A 15,038-nucleotide genomic window follows, 5' to 3' on the forward strand; every position below is an offset into this window, starting at 1 on the left:
TTCCGCCTTACAGCCCCGCTCCCTCTGTTTGAGCCTGGGTCCCCAGTGTCTGGCCTAGAACTGTGGTTCAGCGCTGTCGAGTCTGGGGTTCAGCATAGTCCAGAGCTTTTATCTCCTTCCCGTTAGGGAATGCCAGCCAGGCACTCAGCCGCCCCCTCCTCTCCGGCTCCGTCCTCTCCACAGGCTGCGTGTCTCCATACCTTAGGCTTTTACAGCTCCTCCGCTCTTCCTTCTGGTTTTCTCCTTGCTTCTCGTAGAATTTCCAGTCAGTCAACTTTCCTGTAGTTCTGGGTAATGTCCATTTTATATTTTACTTGTATTTTATTGAAATTGTTGTATGAGGCTGCAGTTAGGTGTTTACCTGTGCAGCCATCTTGGATCCTCTCCAATAAAGATTTTTTTAAAATATATATATTTTTATTGATTTTTTACAGAGAGGACAAGAGAGGGACAGAGAGTTAGAAACTTCAATGAGAAAGAATCATCTATCAGCTGCCGCTTGCACACCCCCTACTGGGGATGTGCCCGCAACCAAGGTACATGCCCTTGACCAGAATTGAACCTGGAACCTTTCAGTCTGCAAGCGGATGCTCTATCCACTAAGCCAAACCGGTTTCAGTAACAATAAAGATTTTTAAAAGTACTCATTTCACACCAACTATGTGACAAACACTAGTTAGTTTCTAAGGTACACAGATGAATGTGAGATAGTCCCTGGCGCTCAGACTGATAGAAAAGACAGAGACAAAAATCACTTATCATTTTCCATTGTGATCAATACAATAATTAAAAAAATGTATACAAGTAAGTAGGAAATTTCAAAGAATAATTAACCACGCCTCGGGAGAAGTGTGATAATAGTGGAGAAGAAAGCCATAAAAAATGAGGTGATGCCTAAGCTATCATAAAAGGTAAGTGGGAGTTAGCTTTATGAAGGGAGGTTGGGGGAAAATTTTTGAGACAAAGCAAAAGGCACAGTACTGAAAACAACATGGAGTATGTAGATCATCAATGAGTGTTAAAGTGAGGTTGATGAGGTAGTCAGACTATGTCATAAAATATCTCCAATGACTTATTTAAACTAAATTTTAGTGGTTATGTGAATATATTGAAGGGTTATAATTAATACTCTCAACAACAATAAATTAAAATTAAATCAATAAAATAAAATTGTTTTTAAAAAGTAAAAAATAAAAAAGTAAAAAATAAAACCTCTCTATGGAGGCCATGAGAATGTGTTTCAGAGCCCCCTAACCAAAGACCCAAGCTACTGTGCTATGAAATTAATCCCTGCATTTACCTGGAAGATATACCTCCCCCCAGGCTGCTCTTAGTTTCTCATAGAGAGAAACTAATGTAACTTCATTTCTGAGAGTTATGGAACTCTCCTGATGGCTGACTTTGTCTTGAAGACTCCCCAATGGCTTTGCAAAACCTTCCTTAGATTGCGCAGCAGTCCAGGACACTTCCAAATATCCTTCCCTTTCTCCTTCACTCAGGGTCAGACTTTCCCAGACTTTTGAAGATGCCTCCCCATTTTCTCTCAACAGTTGTTTCCCCTAAAAAAAAAAAAACATGCACATTCTGATATGATTTTGATGTTTGCTGCTGAGAGGACCTAGTTAAACATAACCCTTAACACCATATTCCCCTAAAACTTTCCTTTACAGTCAAGCTTCTGGAATGAGTTGTCTACTCCCAGTCTTAATTTCTTTCTCTTTCCTTCATTCCTCAATTCACACAAATTTAGCCTGAATATCTACTACACGTTACCTTATCCAAAGTATTCTTATTAGGGTCATTGATTATTTTGTGACACCTCTGTGCCACAAAATCTAATATATATTTTATAGTCTTTATTTTACCTCTCATCAACATTCATCACCAGTGACCCTCCTTAAAACATTCTCTTCCTTCAGTTTTGTGAAAATATGCTCTCTTTGTGTGTGTGTGGTTTTTTTTTAATTTTATTGTCTAAAGTTTTACATGTGTCTTCTTTTTCCCCAATTGATGCCCCCTCTCCCCCACCCCCACCCCACCATTCCCATCCCGGGCAAGCCCTCACTGCGCCAGTATCTGTGTCCATTGGATATGCTAATATTCATGCATACATGTCCTTTGGTTGCTCTCTAACACCCCATCCCTGCCATTTGTCTCTGGATCTATTCTTGTTCATCAAATTATATTGATCATTATATCTCACAAATGAGTGAGATCATGAGATATTTATCTTTCTCTTCCTGGCTTATTTAACTTAGCATAATCTCTCCAGTTCCATCCATGCAGTTGCAAATGGTAAAAGTTCCTTCTTTTTTATAGCAATATAGTATTACATTGTATAGAGCAGCGTTTTTCAACCGCTGTTCCGCAGCGAGATGCCTGGTGTGCCGTAGGTGCAGACAAGACAAGAATTTTATAATTTTTCACTATTTTGTTTACTTAATATTTCATAATAAAGTAATTATAAAATACTTTCTTTGTGTTTATTTGATTGCTATTCAAGAGAATTACTTTATATATAGTCAATATAGGCACAGAGTTAAATTTTTTAACATTTTCTAATGGTGGTGTGCCTCGTGATTTTTTTCATGAAACAAGTGTGCCTTTGCCCAAAAAAGGTTGAAAAACACTGGTATAGAGGTACCAGTTTTTAAACCACTTATATGCTGATGGGCATTTAAGTAGTTTCCAAATTTTAGCTATTGTAAATTGTGCTGCTATGAACATAGGGGTGTATATGTCCTTTCTGATTAGTGTTTCTGGTTTCTTCTGATATAGTACTAGAAATAGGGCTACTAGGTCAAATGGGAGTTCAATTTTTGACTTTTTGAGGAAACTCCTATTGTCTTCCACAGTGGCTGCACCAGTCTGCATTCCCACTAGAAGTGCAAGGGGGTTCCTTTTCCTCCACATCCTTGCTAGCACTTGTCTTTTGTAGATTTGTTTATGTAGCCATTCTGACAGGTGTGAGATGGTATCTCATTGTTCTCATTTGCATCTCTCAGATGATTAGTGACTTTGAGCATGTATTCATATGTATCTTGGCTTTATGTATGTTCTCTTTCAAAAAGAGTCTATTTAGATCTTTTGCCCATTTTTTGATTGGATCATTTATCTCCCTTTTGTTAAATTGTATGAGTTTTCCATACATTTTGGAGATTAAACCCTTATCAGAAATATCATTGCCAAATATGTTCCCCCATGCAGTAGGCTTTCTTGTTGTTTTTTGATGGCTTCTTTTGCTGTGCAGAAGCTTTTTACATTGATGTAGTCCCATTTGTTTATTTTCTCTTTAGTTCTCATTGTCCTAGGAGCTATGTCTGTAAAGATATTACTATGATATATGTCTGCTATTTTGCTGCCTATGGAGTCCTGTAGGGTTTTTATGGTTTCCCATCTTACACTTAAGTCATTTAGCCATTTTGAGTTTGATTTTGTGTATGTTGTAAGTTGGTGATCTAGTTTCATTTTTTGCATGTATCTGACTAATTTTCCCAACACCATTTGTTGAAGAGACTGTCTTGACTCCATTGTATGCTCTTGCCTCCCTTTTCAAATATTAATTGAGCATAATGGCTTGTTATCTACAAAGGATCTCACATCAGACTATCGACTAATTTCTCAACAGAAACACATCAGGTCAGAAGGGAATGGGATGAAATATACAAAGTCATGCAAAAGAAAGGTCTAAAACTAAGAATACTGTACCCTGAACGGCTATCAATCAAAGTGGAGGGTGAAATCAGGAGCTTCACAGAAAAAAAAAAAGGGTTAAGGGAGTTCATTACCACCAAACCAGAAAAGCAAGAAATGTTAAAGGGTCTGCTATAAAAAGAAGAAATAAGAAGGGAAGAAGGAGCACAGGCATAAAGAATAAAAATGGCCACAAATAAGTACCTATCAATAATAATTTTAAATGTAAATGGATTAAATGCACCAATCAAAAGACATACAGTAGCTGAGTGGATAAAAAACATAAGCCATATATCTGCTGTCTATAGGAAACCAACCTCAGAACAAAGGACTCACACAGACTGATGGTGAATAAATGGAAAAAGCTTTCTCAGGCAAATGAAAAAAAAAAAAAAAAGCTGGGGTAGCAATACTTATATCTGACAAATTAGACCTCAAAGTGAAGGCCATAACTAGGGATAAGTAAGGCCACTTTATAATACTAAAGGGAGCAATTCAACAAGGAGATATAACTCTGGTAAACATATATATACACAAAACAGGAGTACCCAAATACATTAAAAAAAAAAAAAAAACTTCTGGAGGATATCAAGGAAGATACTGACAGAAATAGTCATAGCAGGGGATTTTAATACCCCATTCACACCACTGGACAGTTCCTCTAAACCAGTGGTTGTCAACCTTTCTAATGTCGCAACCCTTTAATACAGTTCCTCAAGTTGTGGTGAACCCTAACCATAAAATTATTATTATTTTTAAAAAAATATATTTTATTGATTTTTTTACAGAGAGGAAGGGAGAGAGATAGAGAGCTAGAAATGTCAATGAGAGAGAAACATCGACCAGCTGCCTCTTGCACACCCCCTACCGGGGATGTGCCCGCAACCAAGGTACATGCCCTTGACCGGAATCGAACCCGGGACCTTTTAGTCCGCAGACCGACGCTCTACCACTGAGCCAAACCAGCTTCGGCCATAAAATTATTTTTATTGCTACTTCATAACTGTAATTTTGCTACTGTTATGAATCATAATGTAAATATCTGTATTTTCAGATGGTCTTAGGCTCTACATCAGCAGTTCTCAGCCTGTGGGTGTTGAGAACTGCTAGTAGGGTCACCTAAGACCATCAGAAAACACAGATATTTACATTACGATTCATTAACAGTACCAAACTTACAGTTATAAAGTAGCAATGAAAATAATTTTATGGTTGGGGGTCACCACAACATGAGGAACTATATTAAAGGGTTGCAGCATTAGAAAGGTAGAGAACCACTGCTCTAAATAAAAAATCAGCAAAGAAACATCAATCCTAAATGACTCACTAGATTAGATGGAGTTAATTTACATCTTCAGAACATTCAACCCCAATTTACATCTTCAGAACATTCCACCCCAAAGCCACATAATATACAATATTCTCAAGTGCACATGGGTCATTTTCAAAGATAGACCACATATTGAGTCACAAGAAAAGTTTCTCCAAATTCAAGAACATTGAAATCAGATCAAGCATTTTCTTAGACCACAATGGCATAATATTAGAAATTAACTACAATAAAACATTCCAAAAATTTCAAACACTTGCAAGCTGAATAGCATGCTACCAAACAATGATTGGGTTATCAATGAGATCAACGAAGAAATTAAAAACATCCTGGAGACTAATGAAAATAAAAACTCAACAATGCAAATGCTATAGGACACAATGAAAGCAGTCCTGAGAGGGAAGTTTATAGCTCTACAGGCCTACCTAAAAAACAAGAAAAAATAGTAATAAATCATTTAACTCTACAACTCAAAGAATTAGAAAGAGAGCAACAACCAAATCCCAGAGTGAGCAGAAGGAAGGAAATAATAATGATCGGAGCAGAAATGAATGACATAGAGACAAAAAAAAAAAAAAAAAATGAAACCAACAGCTGGTTCTTTGAAAGGTAAAAAAGATTGATGAACCTCTAACCAGGATCACCAAGAAGCAAAGAGAGAGGAACCAAATAAACAAAATCAGAAATTAAAGAGGAGAAATAACAACAGACCCAACAAAATTACAAAGGATAGTTAAAAAATACTATGAAGAACTCTATTCTAACAAACTAGACAACCTGGAGGAAATGGACATATTCCTAGAAATATACAACCTTCCAATACTCACACAGGAATATTGTAAAAATCTCAATAGGCTGATAACTATGGAAGAAATTGAATCAGTCATCAGAAAGCTTCCAGCAAACATAAGGTCATAGCCCCATGGCTTCATAGGGGAGTTTTACCAAATATTCAAGGAAGAACAAAAACCTATCCTCCTCAGACTATTCCAGAAAATTCAAGAGGAAGGAACACTTCCAAATCCTTTTATGAAGACAGCATCACCCTAATACCAAAAGCAGGTAAAGATAATACAAGAAAGAGAATTACAGGGCAATATACCTCATGAACATAGATGGCAAAATCCTCAAGAAAATTCGAGGAAATTGGATCCAGCAGTACATCAGAACCAAGTAAGATTTTTCCCGGAGATGCAAGGATGGTACAATATTCGCAAATCAATAAACGTGATACATCACATAAACAAACTGTGAGATAAAAATCACATAGTTATATCAATTGAAAAAGCATTTGACAAAATCCAATACCTTTTCTTGATAAAAATTCTCAGCAAAGTGGGAATAGAAGGATCATACCTCAGCATAATAAAGCCATATATGACAAAGCCACAGCCAACATCATACTCAATGGACAAAAACTAAAACCATTTCCCCTAAGAACAAGAACAAGACAGGGATGTCCACTTTCACCACTCCTATTTGACATAGTGCTGGAAGTACTAGCCATTGTTATGAGACAACAAGAAGAAATTATAGGTATCCAAATTAGCAAAGAAGAAGTAAAACTGTCTTTATTTGCAGATGTCATGATATTGTACATAAAAAACCCCAAAGGCTCCATAAAAAAATTATTATACTTAATATATGAATTCAGCTATGTAGCAGGATACAAAATTAATGCCAAGAAATCTTGGCCTTTCTATACACCAATAGTGAACTTACAGAAAGAGAGACTAAAAAAGCCATACCATTTACCATTACACCAAAAATTTAAGATATCTAGGAAAGAACTTAACTAAGGAGATAAAAGACCTATACACGGAAAACTACGGGACACTGAAAAAAGAGATAAAAGACAAAAACAGATGGAAGAACATACCATGTTCATGGATTGGTAGAATAAAGACCATTAAAATGTCCATACTTCCCAAAGCAATCTATAGATTCAATGCACTCCCCATTAAAATACCAATGGTAGCCGAAACCGATTTGGCTCAATGGATAGAACATCGGCTTGGGGACCGAAAGGTCCCGGGTTCGATTCCGGTCAAGGGCATGTACCTTGGTTGTGGGCACATTCCCAGTAGGGGGTGTGCAAGAGGCAGCTTATTGATGACTCTCTCTCATTGATGTTTCTAACTATCTCTCTTCCTTCCTCTCTGTACAAAATCAATAAAATATATTTAAAAAATAAAAAATAAAAAATAAAATACCAATGGCATATTTCACAGACCTGGAAAAAAAACTCTCCAAAAATTCATCTGGAATAAAAAAAAGACCCCTAATAGCCACAGCCATCATGAGAAAGAAGAACAAAGTAGGTGGGATCTCAATACTAGATTTCAAGCTGTATTACATAGCCACTGTTCACAAAAAAGCCTGGTGCTGGCACAAGAACACACATATAGAACAATGGAATAGAACAGAGAACCCAGTTATGGACCCAAACCACTGAGTTCAATTAATATTTGACAAAGGAGGCATGAATATACAATGGAGTCAAGGCATTCTCTTCAATAAATAGTGTTGGGAAAATTGGACAGATACATGCAAAAAATGAAACTAGAACACCAATTTAAACCACACACAAAAACAAACTCAAAATGGATAAAGGACTTAAACATAAGACAGGAAACCATAAAAATACTAGAGAAATCCACAGGGAGAGAAATCTCAGACATATGTGGAAGCTATTTTTTCATCGATACTGCTCCTAGGGCAATGGAAACTAAAGAGAAAATAAACAAATGGGACTACATCAAAATGCAAAGCTTGTGCTCAGCAAAAGAACCATCAACAAAACAACAAGAAAGCCCACTGTATGGGAGAACATATTTGCCAATGTTATCACTGATAAAGGTTTAATCTCCAACATTTACAGGGAACTCCTACAATTTAATAAAAGGAAGATAAAGGATCCAATAAAAAAAAAATGGTCAATGGACCTAAATAGAAACTTTTTGAAAGAAGACAGAAAGAAGGCCAAGAGACATATGAAAGCATGCTCAAAGTCCCTAATGATCTGAGAGATGAAATCAAAATGACAATGAGGTACCATCTCACATCTTTTAGAATGGCTATCATTAATAAATCAACAAACGACAAGTGCTGGTGAGAATTTGGAGAAAAAGGAACTCTTGTGCACCGTTGGTGGGAATGCAGACTGGTGCAGCCACTGTGGAGAACAGTATGGAGTTTCCTCAAAAAACTAAAAATGGAACTCCCATTTGACCCAGTGATCCCACTTCTAGGAATATATCCCAAGAAACTAGAAACACAGATCGGAAAGGACATATGCACCCCTATGTTCATAGCAACACAATTCAGCATAGCTAAGATTTGGAAACAGCCTAAATGCACATCAGCAGATGAGTCAATTAGGAAACTATAGTACATCTATACAATGGAATACTACACTGCTATAAAAAATGAATTACTACCATTTGCAGTAGCATAGATAGAACTGGAGAGCATTATGGTAAATGAAATAAGAGGCAATGAAAGAACAATACCACATGCTCTCACTCATTTATGGAAAATAAAGAGTATTATAACCTGAAGAACAGAAAGATAGATACAGAAGCAGTAAAGCATTGAACAAACTGTCAAATGACAGCAGGAAGGCTGGGGAGTGTTGGGGAGAGGGGGAAAGAGATCAAACCAAAGGACTTGTATGCATAAATATGAGCACAGCCAATGGACACAGACACTGGGATGGGTGGGATGAGGGCATGCTACAGGGGTAAGGAGAGGCTAGGGGAAGGCCAATGGGGGGGGGGGGAGGATATATGTACTACTATATGTAATACTTTAAACAATAAAAAAATAACAAATAACCAATATGTTTCATAGAATCTATCCTATCTAATAAAAGAGTAATATGCAAATTGACCATCACTCCAACACACAAGATGGTTGCCCCCATGTGGACACAAGTAGGCCACCACAAGATGGCCAGCAGGGGAGGGCAGTTAGGAGGGATCAGGCCTGAGAGGGAAGGGCAGTTGTGGGTGATCAGGCCAGCAGGGGAGGGAAGTTGGGAGGGACCAGGCCTGTAAGGGAGGGCAGTTGGGGATAATCAAGCCTGGAGGGGAGGACAGTTAGGGGTGACCAGGCTGGCAGAGGAGGGAAGTTGGGGGCAACCAGGCCTTACAGGAAAGGGTAGTTGGGGGAACCCAGGCCTGCAGGGGGCAAATAGGGGCAAATAGGCTGGCAGGGGAGCAGTTAGGCATCAATCAGGCTGGTAGGGGAATGGTTAGGGGGTGATCAGGCTGGCAGGTAGAAGCAGTTATGGGCAATCAGGAAGGAAGGCAGGTGAGCCAGCAGTCCTAGATTGTGAGAGGGATGTCCGACTGCCCAATCCCAGTAGGATCAGGCCTTAACAGGCAGTCGGACATCCCTCAAGGGGTCCCAAATTGGAGAGGGTGCAGACTGGTCTGAGGGACACACACGATTTTTATGCACTAGGCCTCTAGTATATATATAAAGAGCCAGGGTTGTAACATCCAAAATGACTAAAGGTTTGACCAAACGCCAGGCTGCACGGACAGCAGGCGAATGGGCTGAACTGCTCCCCTCTTGGAGGGAGAGAGAGGTAGGGCTGATCAGCAGCAGAAGTGGCTGCTGGCGAGTCCCAGAGAGAGAAGCTGGGTGATCAGACCCTGCTTCTCTCTCTGGGTCTCACCAGCAGCCAATCCTCTCTCTCTCTCAGCAGTTCAGCCTGCTCACCACCAGCCTGGGACAGCTGCTGATCAGCACTGCCTCTATGATCAGGCCCAGAGATGCTGACTGGCATAGAAACCAAACAATCAGAACCAAATCTGGGTGAACTGTGAGGAAGCAATGACTGCCTAGGAGGCAGAGCTTTTGATACTGACTGGCATAGAAACTGGCCAATCAGAACAAAATCTGGGTGAAGTGCGAGGAGCCAATGGCTGCCTAGGAGGTGGGGCTTTTGATGCTCACTGCATAGAAACCGACCAATCAGAAACTATTCTGGTTGTACTTTATAGGCAGAACCTAAGGTGGGGGCTGAGGAGGGGTTTTAAAGGCAACAGCTGTTTGGTGTAAGGTGTAAGAAAGTGGTTCAATTTTTTAATGACCAGTTTAGCAGTATAGTGCATATGGCTATCAGTCCAGATATAGGGATTATGTATTTTTGTCTGCCAAGAGCATCTCCTCCTGATGAAAAAGGCTCCCTCACCCCATTTAAGCAATCCTATCCTATATAATCTATATATACTACTAAAAGGATAACATGCTAAATTATACCAGGTTGACCAACCATCTTCTTGATGTCCAACTTCCTTCCAAAGCCATGGTAGTGAGGGCTGAGGCACAGGCCGTTAGGAGTGATCAGGCTGGCAGGGGAGGGTTGTTGGGGGCAATATCAGGCTGGCAGTGGAGGGTAGTTGGGGATAACCAGGTCAACAGGGAATGGCAGTTGGGGGCAAGATCAGGCCAGTGGGGGTGGGCATTTGGGGGTGAGATCCAGCTGGCAGAGGAGGGCAATTGGGGGTGATCAGACAGGCAGAAGCTGTTAGGCACAATTAGGCTGGCAGGGAGATAGGTTAGGGATGAGATCAGGCTGGCAGGGGAGGGCAGTTAAGGGCAATCAAGCAGGCAGGTAGAAGCAGTTAGGGGAAATTAGGCAGGTAGGCAGAGGGGTTAGGGGTAATCAAGCAGGCAGGCACCACTGAGTGGTTAGGAGCCAGTTTTCCCAGATTGCTAGAGGGATATCTGACTGCCAGTTTAGGCCTAACCCCACACCGGCTGTCAGACATCCCCCAAGGGGTCCCAGATTGGAGAGGCTATAGGCCTGGCTGAAGAACCCTACTCCATGCATAAATTTCATGCTCCAGGCCTCTAATATATATATATATGACACAGAGTCTCAATGTACTACTCAAAATATACAGGACAAAAATCCAAATTATTTAGCATAAGACGATTCATGAAAATCTCAAATTTATATGGGAAAAGACAATCAACAGATGCTAATGATGGGATGACAAAGATGTTGGAGTTATCTAACAAGGATTTTAAAGCAACTATGAGAAAAATGCTCAAATAAGCAATTAAGAACACTCCTGAATCAAACATTAAAATAAAGTATCAGTGGAATTAATGCTCTGTTTTATAAAACAATGGTGTATTTATTAATCTTAAAGTAAATTTATTTCTTTTGGAATAAAAGTACAGAAGAAAAACAGTATGTAAACTACAACTCTGTATAAAAAGTAGAATAAAACAAAGCATCAACAAAGTAACAGACTACACAAAGAAGAACCAAATGGAAATTTTGGAACTGAAAAACAGAATAACAAAACAAAACAAAACAAAACAATACCACTAAACCTCACTTTCTGGATTCCAGAGCACAATAAAAATGACAAAGAGTCAGTGACCTTCAAGTTAGACCAGTAATAATTATTTATTCTGGACATCAAAAAGAAAAGAAAGAAATGCCGAAACCGATTTGGCTCAGTGATGGAGCATCGGTCTGAGGACTGAAGGGTTCCAGGTTCGATTCTGGTCAGGGGCATGTGCATTGGTTGCAGGCATGTCCCTGGTGGGGGGTGTGAAGGATGCGGCTGGTAGATGTTTCTCTCTCATCAACGTTTCTAGCTCTCTATCTCTCTCCCTTCCTCTCTGTAAAAAATCAATAAAATATATTTTTTAAAAATAAAATATATATTTTTTAAAAAAAGATTGGAAAAAAATCAAACAAAGCCTTAGGTAGAACAACAACAAAATGTCTAAACTTCATATAATCAAACTTCTCAGAAGGACTGGATAAAGGTGATGGTGCTGAATGTGTTCAAAGAAATGATGGCTAACAATGTCACAAATTTTGCAAATTATCTGATATAAATACACAAATAAAAAGAAAATGAGTTAATCACAAACATTTTCAGTAGTTCCCAAAATGAAATACTTTGGTATCTATTTAACAAAATATGTAGAGAATCTAAATGCTGAAAACTTCAAAATGCTGATGAAATAAACCAAGAACACTTAAATAATTGGGCATATTGTGTTATATCAATTAAAAGAATTCACATAAGTAAACAGTCAGTTTCCCTCAGAGATTTACAGATTCACAAAATATCAATTGAAATCTCAGCAAAATTTTTTATAGATATAGACAAGGTGGTACTAAAAAAGAATGAGAATAGCTAATCCCATTTTGGGGGGGAATAAAGTTGAAAGAATCACACTCCTCAATTTTACAAATCAAGTCAATGTGTTTTTTTAAAATATATTTTTATTGATTTCAGAGAGGAAGGGAGAGTGAGAGAGAGATAGGAACATCAATGATGAGAGAGAATCATTGATCAGCTGCCTCCTGCATATTCACATTGGTGATCAAGCCCACAACCCAGGCATGTGCCCTGACCAGGAATGGAATCATGACCTTCTGATTCATAGGTCGAAGCTCAACCACTGAGCCATGCCGGCAAGGCCAATGATTTTCTTTTATCTATTGACTTATTTAACTACAAATGGAATCATACTGTTTTATCACTTCCTTTTTCCACTTAGCAATATACTTCGACATCTTTCCATCTCATTCTTTTAAGAATCCCAATACATGAATATCATTATGCTAACAATGTTTGCATTGCTTTCAATCTTCTGCTATTATGAACAATACTGCAATAAATATTCTGTACATATATCTTTGTGCCCTTGAATGTCAATTGTTAAAGGTAAAATTGCTGAGTCAAATAGTACGAATATTTAGATTTTAACAAATATTGCCAAGTAGTCCCTTCAAAAGGCTGAACCATTATATAAAAACACTGTATCAGGGTAAGGCAGTGATTTTCAGACTTTTGTTACACGGGGACTCTTTCTTTGAAAGAATCCTTTTCAGAATCCAGAATAGAAAGCAGAAAAGGAACTTTATTTTGGTGAAAGCTGGTATAGGGGTGGGAGGCCTGCAGCTCTGGCCACTGGCCCTGACCTTAGCCTCTGTGGAGTTTCTCTTTTTCTAACATAACATGTTTTCAAATATGTTTGACTGGCTGAAAGTAGAATTTACATGATATAATACTTATGAATTATTATAAAATCCCTAAACACACCTCAATTTCAGGCACAATTTTCAGTAATTTAGCTCTAGCACTTTATATGTGTTTTTTCATTGGTTTATTTACCTTTACAATGAGCATCTGATTATGACTAAGTTCTGTTCCTTTTAGAAGTTAATGTGGTTTTGTTGAAAGGATAGATATACACAGGCCTATGGGTAATATAAAGCACATAAATATAGAGATTTGATTGTTTACAAAGGTGCAAAATCTCATTGGAGAAAGGATACTGTTTTAAACCACAACCTAAATCTCACACTTTATAAAGATTAACTCAAAAGAGTTCATAGATATAAATACAAAGCCTAAAGCAATAAAACTTTAGAACAAAATAGAACATCTTTGTGACCTGAAAATAGGCAAATAATTCTTAGAATACACACCAAAGCACAATCCATATAAGAAAAAAAAATGATAAATTGGATTTAACTAAAATGAAAAACTTTGGCTCTGCCAAAGCCACCATAAAAAAAGACCAGGTGATGATGGGAAGAAATATATATAAATCACATATCTGATAATATGTATCTATAATATATATGTGTGTGTAGATATATATTTTTTTAAATTTTTTTTAAGTGTGAAACTCAACAATAAGGAAACAATCACATTAAAAGATAGGCTAAGACACTGTGGAGAACAGTATGGAGTTCCTCAAAAAATTAAAAATGGAACTCCCACTTGACCCAGTGATCCCACTTCTAGGAATATATCCCAAGTGAGAGGGCAGGACAGGGTTAACTCCTGACTCCATCTTGTGCTCCATCCATTTTGTATAACTATGTCACTATGTAACTGGACCCTAGCCTTCAGACAACCAATCAGGGTCAGCCAAAGCAGTGACCTCACCACCCCTATAAATCTTTTGTTCTAGAGAAACCCACTCTCTTCTTCCACCTTGCCGCTGTGTCGGTATGTGGGCCAGCGGCCATTACTGCGGGGCTGACTAGAAACCAAGCTTGTCAGCACCACCCCGAGACTCCGCCCGATCCAAGGGGAGCACCGAAGCCCTCCTGGAGGCTGGCTTTATCGTTTGCTGCAAATAGTACTCTCCGGAGGAGGAACAAATCAAAGCTTGTCTGCGCTTATAACAAAGAGGTGCGCGCACCTGCAACCAATCTTGCAGGACTCACCAAAGCTTGTCTGTATCACCTGAGACTCCGCCCCATCCAAGTCGAGTACAGAAGCCCTCCTAGCTGAGACACTACTGATCCTCACAGCCAATTGGCTTGGAGATCAACGCTTCCCAGTGATACCAACAACAAGCAAGGCTTAACAACAAGACTGCACACACAGCCCACAAAGGGCTACACCAAGGCTTTCCACCTCAGGTAACTGGGAAGGCTGTGCTACTGGGCTCTACCAGAACACCTAGCAAACAAAACTATTCCATCAAATCAGCAAAGAAGCTAAAAATTCAGAGGAGAGGCAGGACACAAAGGAAGGAGATGGAAGAAAAGAAAAGAATGGACATTGAGTTCAAAACTACCATTATAAGGCTTTTCAAGAATCTCCTAAAAAAGGTCAATAAAATAAACGATAACTATGAGGATATGATAAGGGATCAACTAGAAATAAAAAGGGATCAACTAGAAATAAAGAAAACATTGTCTGAATAAAAAAAAAATATTACACAGAGTCCTAAAAACAGACTGGAAGATCGCAAGAATCAAGATAAAGGTTTGGAACAGAAAGAGCCAGAGGACACTCCTCCACAGAAGCAAGAAGATAAGATAATCCAGAAAGTTGAAGATAGTGTAAGAAACCTCTGGGACAATTTCAAGCGAACCAACATCAGAATTACGGGGATCCCAGAAGAAGAAGGAGAGCAAGATACCGAAAGAATATTGGAAGAGATAGTGACAGAAAACTTCCCCCACCTGGTGAAAGAAATAGACTTACAATTCCAGGAAGTGCAC

Source organism: Pipistrellus hanaki (assembly GCF_964339955.1).
Source record: "Pipistrellus hanaki genome assembly, chromosome: X".
Classification (NCBI taxonomy): Eukaryota; Metazoa; Chordata; class Mammalia; order Chiroptera; family Vespertilionidae; genus Pipistrellus; species Pipistrellus hanaki.